Here is a 13,549-nt window from a genome sequence, read left to right on the forward strand (position 1 = left end):
AGCTTTCACTAGGAATGTTGGATAATACTCAAAATGCATTTAAAAAACAGAGAGCGACAAAAATTATGGAAAAAATAAATGCACATTCTTAAAGAGACAGTGTAAAATCTGTAGACTTTAATAGATGTACTGTAAAATTCTACCACAATTTAATTTAGTATTATTATTATTATTAATGATTATTATTATTTTTGAAAAAGGGAGCTGTAAGATGTATATCCTCTTTCTTTAAATTATTGGTGTTGCTAAAATGTTGGCCATGTAATTTGGTTCTATGTGTACTAGACATCTTCAGACATCATGTGTGATAAAGGGGGGGATAAGAAAATTGTGTGAAAGGGGTAAGTCAAACCTGAAAAAAGGGACATACCTCCAAAAATAGGTACATCATGTCCAGCAATAAATCAGACCTTACAATAGATATGCCCCCAAAACAGGGATAAGTGAGAGGACTGCCTTATTGGATATACCCGAGTGTGTCTTTGATGAGGGAGCTTTGCTGCCATCAGCCAACTGTACATCAGTCATTTAGGGAAGTACCAGGTTTATAATGTCCTTTAAATTACAATAAATATTTATTTATTTATGTATTTATTTATCCATTTATTTACTTACCTGGAAAATCTGACACTGTACTGCATTTGAAGGGAAGCCTTGATGAAGTCCACCTGCTTATCTGTCTTTCCAGACACATCTGTTCTGCAGCTGCAAAAACTTGCATGACTAATTCTGTAGCTGTGCTTTAGTGTGTAATGCCATACATGCCACAGGGTTTATAGAGACATATGTGTTTCTTGGCGATGTTACCATGTCTGTTCCTGTTTCCTAAAAGACACTGACAGGATTTGTGACAGCTGCTTAGGAGGCCAACTCTCTTCTTTCAACAGTATCAGTAAGCATCCTATCTGTATCACACAGTTCTGCAACATTAAATGCTCAGAAGCTGAGGCTGGAAAAATCTTTGCTTGCACCTCGTAGACACATCACAGCAAACCCCTGCCACCTAGAAAACTACAATATCTACACCCACATCCTCACTCCATATACCATGGTTAAATATTGTGGGAAGAAATAGCCAGGGAATTGTTATGGCTAGGCTTGTATAGGCCCTAGGGCCAATAGCCTAGTACAAATCTATGAACCACAAATACAATGAACAAAGCTGGAATAAGCCCTTATGGTGGAATTACCACGTAAGCAATGTACATAAGAAAGGGAATAAACAACTAACTTTATATACAATATCCATAGCCATAAAATGTATTTACATTTGGTTAGCACAAATATGATGTGCTCTATTGAAAAAATGTAAAGCTACCTATGAAGTAAAAATTGCTATTTCAACCAAAGACATCTACAAAGCTTTCTTTGGCTATATAAGGAATCTCAAAAGTAACCCTCTTTTTGTCTAAACTAATTTCCAACTCTTCCACTTTCTCTGATACTGTGGCTATTGCCATCGTTCTTTTTTTATTCAGTTGAAGTTTCACTCCACTGACTCAGCCTTCCTGTGGCACTGTATGCTGTCTAAAGACAAGCACTAAAACCTGGTGCCCTGACCGTGGAATTAAGCTTAATGTCAAAAATGTAGTGTGTTTTTATTTGGAAAGCAATAAGTCTCCATCTCATATTTTAAAGGTCTTTCCAGGCTTGCTAGTTGTTGCTGAAGCACCTACCAAGGGGAGAAAATGCTTAGAGAAGAAAAGGAGCCACTTTTGTGATTTTAAGTATTTTCTTCTGATTTTTTTGTTAAGTTTTACTGCTTTGCCGCCTTCTTTTTGGCATTTTCTGGCTTGCTAAAGTTTATATCTGTAACAGTAACAGTACTTGGAACACATCTAGAGTCTGTTTACTGCATTTCCTGTGTTGCACTTAATTTAAAATCATTTTTTCTCTAAAAAACTGCATTTTACCTGATTTTGGCCTAGCACTCAAGTGTGGGGTCATTTATTGCACTGTTGTGGATATTTTGCTGCTTGTGTATCTCTGCTACCTTTAAACTACAACAAAAAGAAAAAAAAAATCTTGCTTTTTTCCCACTTTCTGAAAGTTAAGAAAGTTCAGTTACAGATTTGCTGTTCTGAACTGTTTGGAAGTTTCTAGAAGGCCAGTGCTTGCTTGGGCTAAAGGGAAGTCTCAGTGTTCACCAGTGGCAGTGGTTAACACTGAACAGCCTGCCTGTCCCTGGAGGAGTGGTTACTGCCTAGAAGCTGTAGTTCTATTGGCCATTTTGGGTCAATTCTAAACTCCTTGATCTCTCTCTTAAAACCCTATAACTGTCTTTTTGCAAGGTTTTGCACACTGAGCAGTGTCTGGCAGCACCGCCTAAACAGGTTTACACTATTCCAGGCTCCACAAAGTCTGCTCTTCACTTTTTCCCTTAGAACTGTTCAAACACTCAAAGTAATCACTCTATTCTCTTTCTAAAGCCCTGCACTTGCTCAGCTCTTATAAGGAAACACTAACTAACTAAAGCACTACACCCTCCTTGACTTCTCATAAGTATTAGGCTCCCGATTGGTCCTTCCTGATGAAGTGAAAAATCAGTTCCCTTCCCTAATCTGATCAGTAAAAAGCAGTTCCCTATACTAATCTGGTATGTCCAAGGGTCAGTTTCAGGGTTACTCTCCAGTCCAGCTGGTGAATCTGGGAATTTTGAGGCAATGTTACAATTGCCTTATGTACACAGACAACCCTCTCCTCCTTCCAACAAACTATAATACATGTCAGAGATGCAATTACACAGCCAAACTGAAGGCAGAGCTCTCTCAACCCAAGACTGGCACAGTCAGTCAGGAGGAAAAGGTAACCACCCGTACCACAAATCCAGTCTCACACAGACCTATTGCATCTGCATACCCAACACATAAACACACAAAAACATACTCGGAGACTCTAAATAAAAATCTGCCTAAACAGCAAAGACCTCCTAAGCAGATATCCAAGCAACAGCCACCCCTCAACAATACCCATGAATCACATATCTCACAAAATCAGTGTGCCTCACAGTCACAGCCCTTAAGGCCAAACAACACAACAAATACACTTGTTATAGGGGACACTATTCTCCGGCACACTGATGTCCCGCTCACCAGATTGAACAAGGAGAAAGTCACTGTAAGCTGCCTGTCAGGTGCCAGGATCCGCCACATAATGCAAGCACTCAGGTCACTCCAAAGCAAGTACAAGTATGACTCTGTCATTGTCCATGCTGGTGTGAATGACCTGAGATGTACCTCCCTGGACTACATGAAAAGAGACATAGAGGAGCTCTCTGATCATGTAGCCCAGGCTGGTATAACCCTGACCTTGAGTAGCATCTTGCCCTCACCAAGAATGATGCCACAGTATAAAGACAAAATGATCAGTTTCAACAATTGGCTAAAGTATTGGTGTCATTCAAAGGGGATCCAGTGTCTGTCAGCCTGGGATGACATGCTCGGCAAACCACTTTGCTTCGCTAGGGACAGCTTGCACCTGTCACCCTTAGGCTTTCGTATACTGGCCAAGGCTCTTGCCACCCCCATAGTGCCTTTTTTAGGCAAGGCTCAAAGGACAAACTCACCTCCATAGACAACCCAAGGATAAAAAAACTAAAGGTAATGCTACTCAATGCCAGAAGTCTAAACCTCAAAATGCACGCACTCGAGGCTCTCCTTAGTATGGAGAAAATCGATGTCTGTGCAGTAACAGAAACTTGGTTCAAGGCTCCTGAGAGCACCGCAGCACTACCAGGTTATAATTCATACTATGCGTTTCAGCCCCAAAACTCGGACTGAAGCACAAAAGGAGGGGGAGTATCTATATTCATCAAAGATACTTACACCTCCAGGTTAGTGGCACTGCACGAAGCATCGGAAACCATCCATGTGCAACTAACAGTGGGCAAAACTGCCTTTCAGTTTGTAGCCTGCTACAGAACACCCTCCCTATTACAGGAACCCCACTTGGCATTCCTGAGAACACTGGAGAATATGAAGGTTTCTCCAAACACTATGTTATTGGGTGACTTCAACTACCCAAACATTGACTGGGAAAACTACTCAAGCCCAAACGCCCTCGCCCAACAGTTTCTTGAATTTATAAACACTAACGTGATGGAACAACTGGTCACCACTCCCACAAGAGGGAACAACATATTGGACCTGGTCATCACCAACATGGGGACTCTATGTTCCACACCAGAGGTAAACCCCTCATTGGTAAGATCTGACCATAAACAAATTTCCCTGGACATCCATATCCCGTCCCCACCCCCAGCCAAGGAAATCATGGTAAAGAATCTCTCTAAAGCCAACTTTGCACTTCTCAAGACTGAGGTGGAATCCCTCAAAGCCCCTGAGCCAGAGGATAACACAGCTCAATCTGCAGAATCCTTTACAAATGCATTCTATGAGCACCTGCAGGAATGCATGGATTGTGCTATCCCAAATAAAACCAAGACTCACTCCTCCAAAAACAGGAGACCTGTCTGGTGGACCCCGGCCATAAATAATATTATAAATAATAATACAACAGAAGGAGGAAGCTACTACATGACAGAACAAAATCCCAAAAAGGGAAGGCATCTCTGATCAGTATTAGCAAGAAACTTTGATCCCTCATAAAATCATCAAAGGCCAGTTTCGAAAGAAAAATTGCCCTAGACACTAAAGATAATCACAAGGCCTTCTTTAGTTATGTCAGGAATATGGGTGGAAACTCCCAGATATGCTCTGAATTGTTGCATAACAGTACAAAATATACCGAACCTACAGACATAGCCAACATCCTGGCAGACAGATTCAGTGCAAACTTCTCCCCCCCTTCCCCCCCAAAGGAGCAAATGCCTATCCCAACTGAATGTAACCTCCCTGACATCACAGATGCACAGGTGAAAGCTGCCCTCACAAAACAAAAAACACAGCATCTATGGGACCGGACAGTGTCCCAGGCTGTGTCTTATATGAGCTCCAAGAAGAACTTAACCCTCACATTAAGTCACTGTTCAAACTTAGCCTTACTACAGGATATGTACCCAAAGAATGGCATACAGCTACAGTGGTCCCACTCCACAAAGATGGTGCCACAACGGACCCCGGGAATATCGCCCCATAAGCCTGACTAGACTGGTCTGTAAAGCTATGGAGCATATTATCAGGGAACTCATAAACAAAGACATTGGGAGCCTCCAGACACTGGACGCCACCCAATTCAGCTTTGTTAAGGGCAGACCTTGACTCTTAAACCTAGTTGATTTCTTTGAAACAGTTATCAAAGCCATAGATGAGGGCAAGGTAGTCCACACAGCCTACCTGGACCTCGCAAAAGCCTTCGACACAATACCCCACTCGGGCATCATAAATAAGCTTACCAGCTTAAATATTAACCCCTATGTCACAAGATGGGTTGCAAACTGGCTCAGGGATAGAACCCACATGGTCAGAATCGCAGGTGCCATGTCCGAATCCAAACCAGTTACAAGTGGCGTCCCAGAGGGCCCAGTTCTGGGACCTCTCTTGTTCGGTATATACTTCTCTGAGGTTCAGGCTAACACGGGGGGATTATGGCTGACAAAGTTCGCAGATGACTGCAAACTGGGGGCCATAATCGAATCTCCAGCCTACACAAGCATCCTCCAAAAGGGTCTCACAGAGACGGATGCTTGGTGCCAGAGCCACGGCCTCAAGCTAAATGTTAAAAAGTGCATAGTCATCCCCTTTAGAAAAAACAAGGTGCCCACAAATTACCACATAGGTGGTAATCCATTAAGTACGGATGAAGTAATTAGAGATTTGGGGACCAATGTAGATAGTAATCTCTCCTTTGATAATCACGTTGCCAAAGTGGTTAGAAAGACCTTCTATATAGCCCACCTTATCACGAAAGGGTTTGCATCTAAATCAAGAGAGGTCATTGTGCCCCTCTACTCGTCACTCATCAGGCCCATAATTGAATACAATGCCCCTTTTGGGATGTACCTTACCTGACACCTGCAGCAACTGGAGAGACACCAAGAGGATCATGGGCTACAAACAGATGTCCTATGCAGCTCAACTAAAGAAACTCCAGCTCTACTCAGTTGCTTACCGCCTACTCAGAGGTGATTTATGCCTGGCATACAAAGCCATGTCAAACCCAGAATTAATGGACATGCTCCACCTCAAAAAATCCAAGCCCCTTAGAGCTACATGCTCCAGGGACTTAAAACTCACCACAAAAATAAATAGGACATGCTGGAGGGACATATTCATTTCCTAGAGGCTCCCCTCACTCTGGAATAGAATCCCAATTCATGTTAGACATAGCCACTCGCTAACCATCTTCAAGCGAAATCTGGATGCGTGGATGGGAAATTGCAAATTCACCCCTGGGATCTCTTCTGTGTCCCTGCTAGATAGAGGCACAGTAAACTAATCTTAAAGGGTACCTTCTGTGACCTACTTTACAGAGGCACAGTAGGCTAATCTAATAGGGAGGCGGAAGCCAAATACACTCTGGCTAGGCTTATAAATGCCCTAGGGCAGATAGCCTAGTATCTACCTATGAACCTATGAACCTATATGATATCAAAGACAGGTCTATAACACTTCCATGAAAACACAACTGCTCAAACACCTATCCATCAGCCCCAATACAGTGAATAGCTGTTTATCGAATGATCACATCAGCAAATGTTTTTCCCAGGGCAAAGAGTTAGTTGTTCAACATCTGGTAATTGCCCTTTTCCCTAGTGTAGTGCGGTTTTGGAGTTGGTATATTTAAGTGGGGGAGGCTGGGGGCTATGAGGAGCATAGCCCCCTCACGTTGGTGGGTCAACACACTGCGGTGTGTGTATTATTTGGTATGTTGGACAGCTAACTCTTTGCCCTGGGACAAGTTTTGCTGTTGTGCAGGTTCAACAAAAGGGCCGTCCACATGCTTTGGGGTCGATGGATAGGTGTTCAAGTACTTGTGTTTTCGTGGAAGTGATATAGACCAATCAAAAACAACTCTGCCATCAGTTCCTTGATATGCATTAATTGACAAACTACCTTTTGACCATCATTTGTCCGTGTTTGACTGAAAAGTTCTTTTAGCTAACTCAGTTAATTTCCAAAGGCATATTTTCAAGAGAAAAGAAGTAATCATCCCTCCATCTATATCTGTTTCATCTGAGTCATGACAGAATACAATGCCCCCGTCGGCATGAACATTTCTATGCATTTCATCCAACTTGAAAGGCTTCAAGGATTTCTGACCAAGAAGATTACTGATTTAAACTCCCTTAGCTGCACTAGTGGATTAAAGGCCCTCTTATTCTGTTTGATGTAGGTTCCATCATAAGGATCTGTACCTGACATTCCAAGGCATGAAAGACCTCCTACTTACTTAATGTTCTACACCTACACAACAAAAGCAACTCCACAAACACCCACACCAAAGACTTTAACTTTCACCAACACATAAATAGATCATGCAGTCATGTTAGATTTCTACGTTGAAAGGCAAAAAAGTCCATGTTCCCCAGTCTAGGACTCCTCAGCAATTCAAGTCCATTTTTCCCAATCTGCACCTCTCAAAAAAAAAAGTAAGAAAACAAAAAGGTCCATTCCCTAGCCTGGCACTTCTCACCTCAGGAACATATCAGGTCCATTATTTCCACCTGCATCTGACAGCTGTACTGTGGAAGAGCAAGACTAGCATAACTAATTAACTAAATAAATAAAGAAATCAATCAATAAGTAAACGCTCTGCCTCTTGAAATTTATAACAGGCTGCTTGCTGAAAATGTAACAAGTAATTTGTTGCAACTTATAACATATGAAGTTCATTCCTGACAACAAAAGTTGTTTTCACATTCATTTCTATACCAGAATTTATAAAATGAATAAAAATGAATGTCAATACTGCACTACCATCAAACTGACATCTGCCAGATGTGCCCCTAACACCTTGTACCTTGCAGCTGTCCCTTTATCCTATCCCAGCTATGCCTCTGGTTACTGCTGCATCTCCATCAGCTGACTCTCCACCCTTCCTTTCCCTTGGTGATATAAATGGTATGAAGGTCCTGCTGAGATGTTCACCTGTTGCTCCATCTGTCCATGCAACTCCATGTTGTGCAGCATGACACATAACAACAAACTGCTGCAGATGTCTGAATTGTACTACAGTGCCCTTCACTGATATAAGACTTCGGAGGCTGAGATCATTGTAGATGTTCTGGAACACTGAAGTTTTTTTAACCTCGTTTTAAAGCCAAAAATCAGGAAAGTACTTACATTTCTTCTGTACTTATCATCTGTTAGTTTGTGCAGATTTAGTGTTACTTCAACAAGTTATTTTATTTTCCTTGCTGCAAATGACATGTGTTCATGCAGTCAACTGACTGAACTTAATTGCTGCACTGCCTCCCTTTGCAAAATCTACTGTTTTCCCTCCAGTTTAAGAGCTTGTGCAATTTTAGTAGCATTTAAAGGAAAACTCCACCCTAGAACTAAAAACATATTTTTTCACTCTTTGTATCCTGACCTAACATCTCAAAATCACTCAAAGTACTTTATTTGTAGTATTAGTATAGTGCAAAACAAGGTCTGAGCCAAACATAAATGAGGGTGATTAGAGACAGAAAAGAAGCAGTCCTTCTACAGAAGGTACAGAAGATAACAGTGACCAACACAAATCCCATTATATGTAAACAGCATGGCAATCCACAGTTACTTCCTTATGTCTGTCATGAGTCATACAAAGCATTATGAGGAAGAGAAAGAGTTGAGAAAGAACAAGATTGCATTGATGCATCAAGCCCCATTGGTAGCCATGTTTTGGAAAAAAGGCTGTTGTTGTTGTTGCTGTGTCTTTCGGCTTTATGGGTCGCCACAGCGGAACTCCAGTCCGCTAATGATTGGTAGTTGATTTTTACATGCCGAGTTACCAGCCCTGATGCACAACCTTCAACGAAGGTACGCCCATTAACGCATGCCTCCATGCAGAAGACGCTCTAGCTGAGAAGTGAACCGGACAGCGTCTTACTGTGAGGCGACAACTCTACCACAGCACCACCAGAAATAAAGCACGTAGAGTGATTTTGAGGCAATAAAATATCTCAGAAAGCAAAGACAGAGTGAAAAAATTTTTTTTTTTAGTTCTAAGGTGGAGTTTTCCTTTAACAAGTTTTGGCCATTTTATTTTATTGCCTTTGCTGGTAAATGAACAGATGCATTTTACAGTTAGCTGACTGAACTCATTGATTCCTGTGTTGATTCCCTGGGCTTAATCTGCTGCTTACATCTTTTCTATTTATAACTTAGTTACTTTTAGCAAAATGTTATGCAAGTTGGAGAGCAGTCTGAGGGATAGAGGGGTTTATTCTATGGCAGACGGTAAGCCCTTAATGTTTCTGGAAAGCTAGCATCACTGGTTGAAGCTAAAGCTGTTTAAAGGCTGCTTTTTCACTCATTTGCTTAAATTCTTAGCTCAGATATATTATGCCGAATAAAGTTTGTTTGGTGTCTTTGTTACAAGCCCCCAAAAGCTGATAAAATTGCACAAATGCTGTATAATCTAAATGGTATTTTGGTCTCATTTTAAAGTCATAAATTAGGAAAGTATGTTTATTTCTTCTGTAAATATTGTATGCCTTCTGATTTATGCAGTTCTTAGTAGTACTTAAACAAGTCATACTAATTTTACTTTGTCTTCTTTGCTAGAAATTGAAATGTTCTATTTGTAGAGTCACCTGGCTGAATGTGTTAATTAGTTGCTGTGCCATTTCCTCTGGCTAAAACGACTGCTTTCCCTCTACATCAAGTATTCCTGTCATTTTTGAAGTATTTTAAACAGATTTGATAATTATATATATATATATATATATATATATATATATATATATATATATATATATATATATATATATATATATATATATATATATATATAATATATATATATATATATATATATATATATATATATATATATAAACATATTTTTTGCTGGTAATTGAAATGTATTGTACAGTCATGTATATTCATTAAATTATGTGTTATTTTCATGAGCTTAATCTGTTGTTTTTCTTCCATTTTGCTATATATAACTTTCCTATAATGGTAGCTATGTTTTAGCCAAGGGTTTGGGCAGTCTGACAGATAATGGAGATTTATATATGCATTTATATATATATATATATATATATATATATATATATATATATATATATATATATATTTTTTTTTTAATTAAAAAAAATTATTAATGATTGCATAATAATTACTGTAGAATCCAAAAGGACTTTTAACAAATTTTAAAAGAAAACACACACACACGCACACACACACACACACACACACACACACACACACACACACACACACACACACACACACGCTCTAATCAAGTAAAAACTATTTCCAATATATACAAATCATCTCAGTGAAAGAGCATACAACCTAAAAAAAACAATGAAATGGGAAAGATTTCTCAGTTTTTTATAAAAATTAAACCCTTTGTTGAAGCAGATTTTAAACTTTAGTTCAAGTATTAAAAAAACACAGATTTTGAGGACGTTCTAATTTTTAAATAGCAATTTCTTTATCAATAACATTTTGAAAGTAATATAATGAAATTTTTGAATTGTTGAAGCCTGTTTTTAAGCCAGTTGATAGTGATAGTTTGCAACTGTAAAAGTAGTCCAGGGAAGATAAAGCTCATTCTTCTTTAAACTAATAATTGAAGAGAAGAAATAGAAACAAAAATATTTATTTAAATATTTTTATCAGAACGTAAAGACTTGACAAATGTTCTACATCGCCTCAGAATTATTTCAAATGACTACTGTCAAACAATGCATACTGCTAATGATCTATAGCATCTGGGTTATATCTTCAATGTTTAATATCAAATGTTCTGAATTTTTTTCTAAGTTATCAGAAGTATAGAAGGTTCTCTACAAACATTTCCAAGAGAATATGCTCCAGTATTGAAATGATGAAGTACTTTTAATAGAGTGGAAAATAAGAGATGTATTTTTTCATTAATGCAGTTATCTTCCATTAAAATGAAGTTTCAGTATTTTTCATTTAAGGTTGTTTTGTGATTTATCAATATTTTATCAAGATATTATAGAAGAAGGACTATTTTTTATATATATATAATTAAACTGAAATAGTCGAATACTTGGCGATACAGGAATTATGCAGCTGAATTGCTTCATAAAACTTTTCTTGCACAATGTTTAAATACCTTCAAATAGTGACAATGAGAAGTATCTACATTCAGTTATGTTGTAAGATTATTAATAGATTTTAATAAGGAATTATTAAAAGAATTGTACCAATCCAAAAATCTTTATTTTTACACTGAATTATGTTTGGATATGTACTCCTTTTAGCAAGCCCTTAGAGAAATAAAGGGACTAAATCAGTTAAACCATAATTTCAGATCATTTTGACTATAGAAAGGTGCGGATTCAATAGAGTCTACATGGGCCACTAAAACCACGTGCATGTTATAGCTTGATGCGCACATGATAGTGTGGCTTTTCATATTCAGTAAGCAGCTCTACATGCTGTGTAGAGCCATGCAAACATGGTAAACACTGTGGCATGCTAATTACAACATAAGCAGCTAAAGTGCATGCTAATCAACCAATACAAGATGGAGGAGCTATTCAACAAGCTATAAAGCACCCATGTAAACTTAGTGCTGGCTTTCCCCTGCAAATTCCAAAATGTACTGGAATACAGCCAAGGAAACTGGACTACATGGAAAGAATGTTCAGGGCTTCTGTTACTCTTGTTCATGTTTATGTGGTGCAGACTCATGTCTATGCTGCTGCTGCTGGTAATGGACCTTGGCCAAGAAGGAGAAGGACATTTAGACCACATTTAACTTTTCACAAATTTCATGACATGGAAATTGTAGAGTGCTACAGGGTGGATAAAGACACACTACTGGAACTCTGCAACCTCTGTCATCCTCAAATGAGAGCAAGGGTAAACTGAAGGGAACCAATCCCATTGGAGACTAAGGTAGGTGTAACACATATAATTTTAGCTACAGGAACCTTCTAGAGACCAACAGAGAATATGCTGGGTATATCACAGGCATCATCATCATCCAGGATCTTCCATCAATTCCTGAATGCTATGCTACAACATACCAATTAGTACGTATATTTTTCCTGTACACCTGAGGACAGAGTCAGAGCTATGCAGGAGTTCTACCCTATAGCACAATACCCTGAAATCCTGGGTGCCAAAGACTGTACATATGTAAAAATCAAAGCACCGCCCAGGGACAGGGAAGGGTGTATTTAAATAGAAAGGGCTACCACTCCATTAACTACCAGGTCATGTGTAACACTAAAGGAATCATCCGGAATGTGTGTGTTGGCAATCAGGAAGTTATCACAACTCACATATCTGGCACAACTCTCAACTGTATGAGATGTTTACTAGGTTGGATATTCCACATGGTCATTTACTAGGGGATGCAGGTTATGCACTGGAACCATGGCTGATGACTCCCATCAGAAATGCACAAACACCAACTGAAGAACACTATAATAAGGAACACGGTCAAACAAAAAATATCATAGGGCATGCTTTTAGGCTGCTGAAGTCACAGTTCCAGGGCCTAGATACATCTGGGGGAGCCCTGCAGTAAAATCCCCATACATATGCTTAAATATTCACCATCTTTACCATGTTTCACAGCATTATTCTGAGAAGGCATCTTCAGCAGATACAGCAAGGGGAAGGGCCACACATCCCTTTGCCACTAGCAAGGTCATCACAGCCATATGCAGGTAAGGAGTCAGGGTGGGCACCAGCAGCTGCTGTGGGTGTAAGCAGATGCAGATGTGCACAATATGGCCGTCACTAGCCAAGAGGCAATGGATTGCATACATGTTCACCAACTAAGGGGAAAAAAACCTTTATCCTAAGCATATATATACAGTAAGATTAATGCCAAGCAACACGCACAACCTTTACTTACCCATGTAATGTCTGTGTACTGCTAGCATCAGACAGAATCAGCCCTGAACTAAAACTCTCGCAACTGCTGGATTTCCAAAGTAAGTGGTGAACCTGGAAGAGAAAAATAAATGTCTAAGAATCCAAAGGAATGGCATATCCTTGCATACTGTTACTTGGTAATGTAAGAAAGTATAAGGTGAGTGATTTTTACAGCAATTACATCAAGATGTGACAGCAGTGACTCATGAGAATACATGTGTCATCTATCGACTAATAGGCCTCGTGTATCAAAGATTGACACATTCATATGTCTAAAATGTACAGATTTTCAAAGAATGTCCACAGTTTGGCCTCACTGGCAAATCATTAAAGAGTGAAGTTAGAAAATAATGACAGATATTTCAGTTTCAGACTTCATATCCCCCCAAAAAATCCTAAGTTTCTAAGACAACAATGTTTAAAAACTCTTCCCATTGTTGGGCCTTTGTTACACTTTTCTTCATAGCTTAGTCCAACTTTGTTGGTCTAAGAGTTTGGAAGGGATTTACACTTTATAAAAAGCAGTACAATCTGTGAAACACCATCACAAACACAGATATACTAAGCAC

Source organism: Protopterus annectens, chromosome 9.part0 (assembly GCF_019279795.1).
Source record: "Protopterus annectens isolate FY-2018-M chromosome 9.part0, PAN1.0, whole genome shotgun sequence".
NCBI classification, from domain to species: domain Eukaryota; kingdom Metazoa; phylum Chordata; order Ceratodontiformes; family Protopteridae; genus Protopterus; species Protopterus annectens.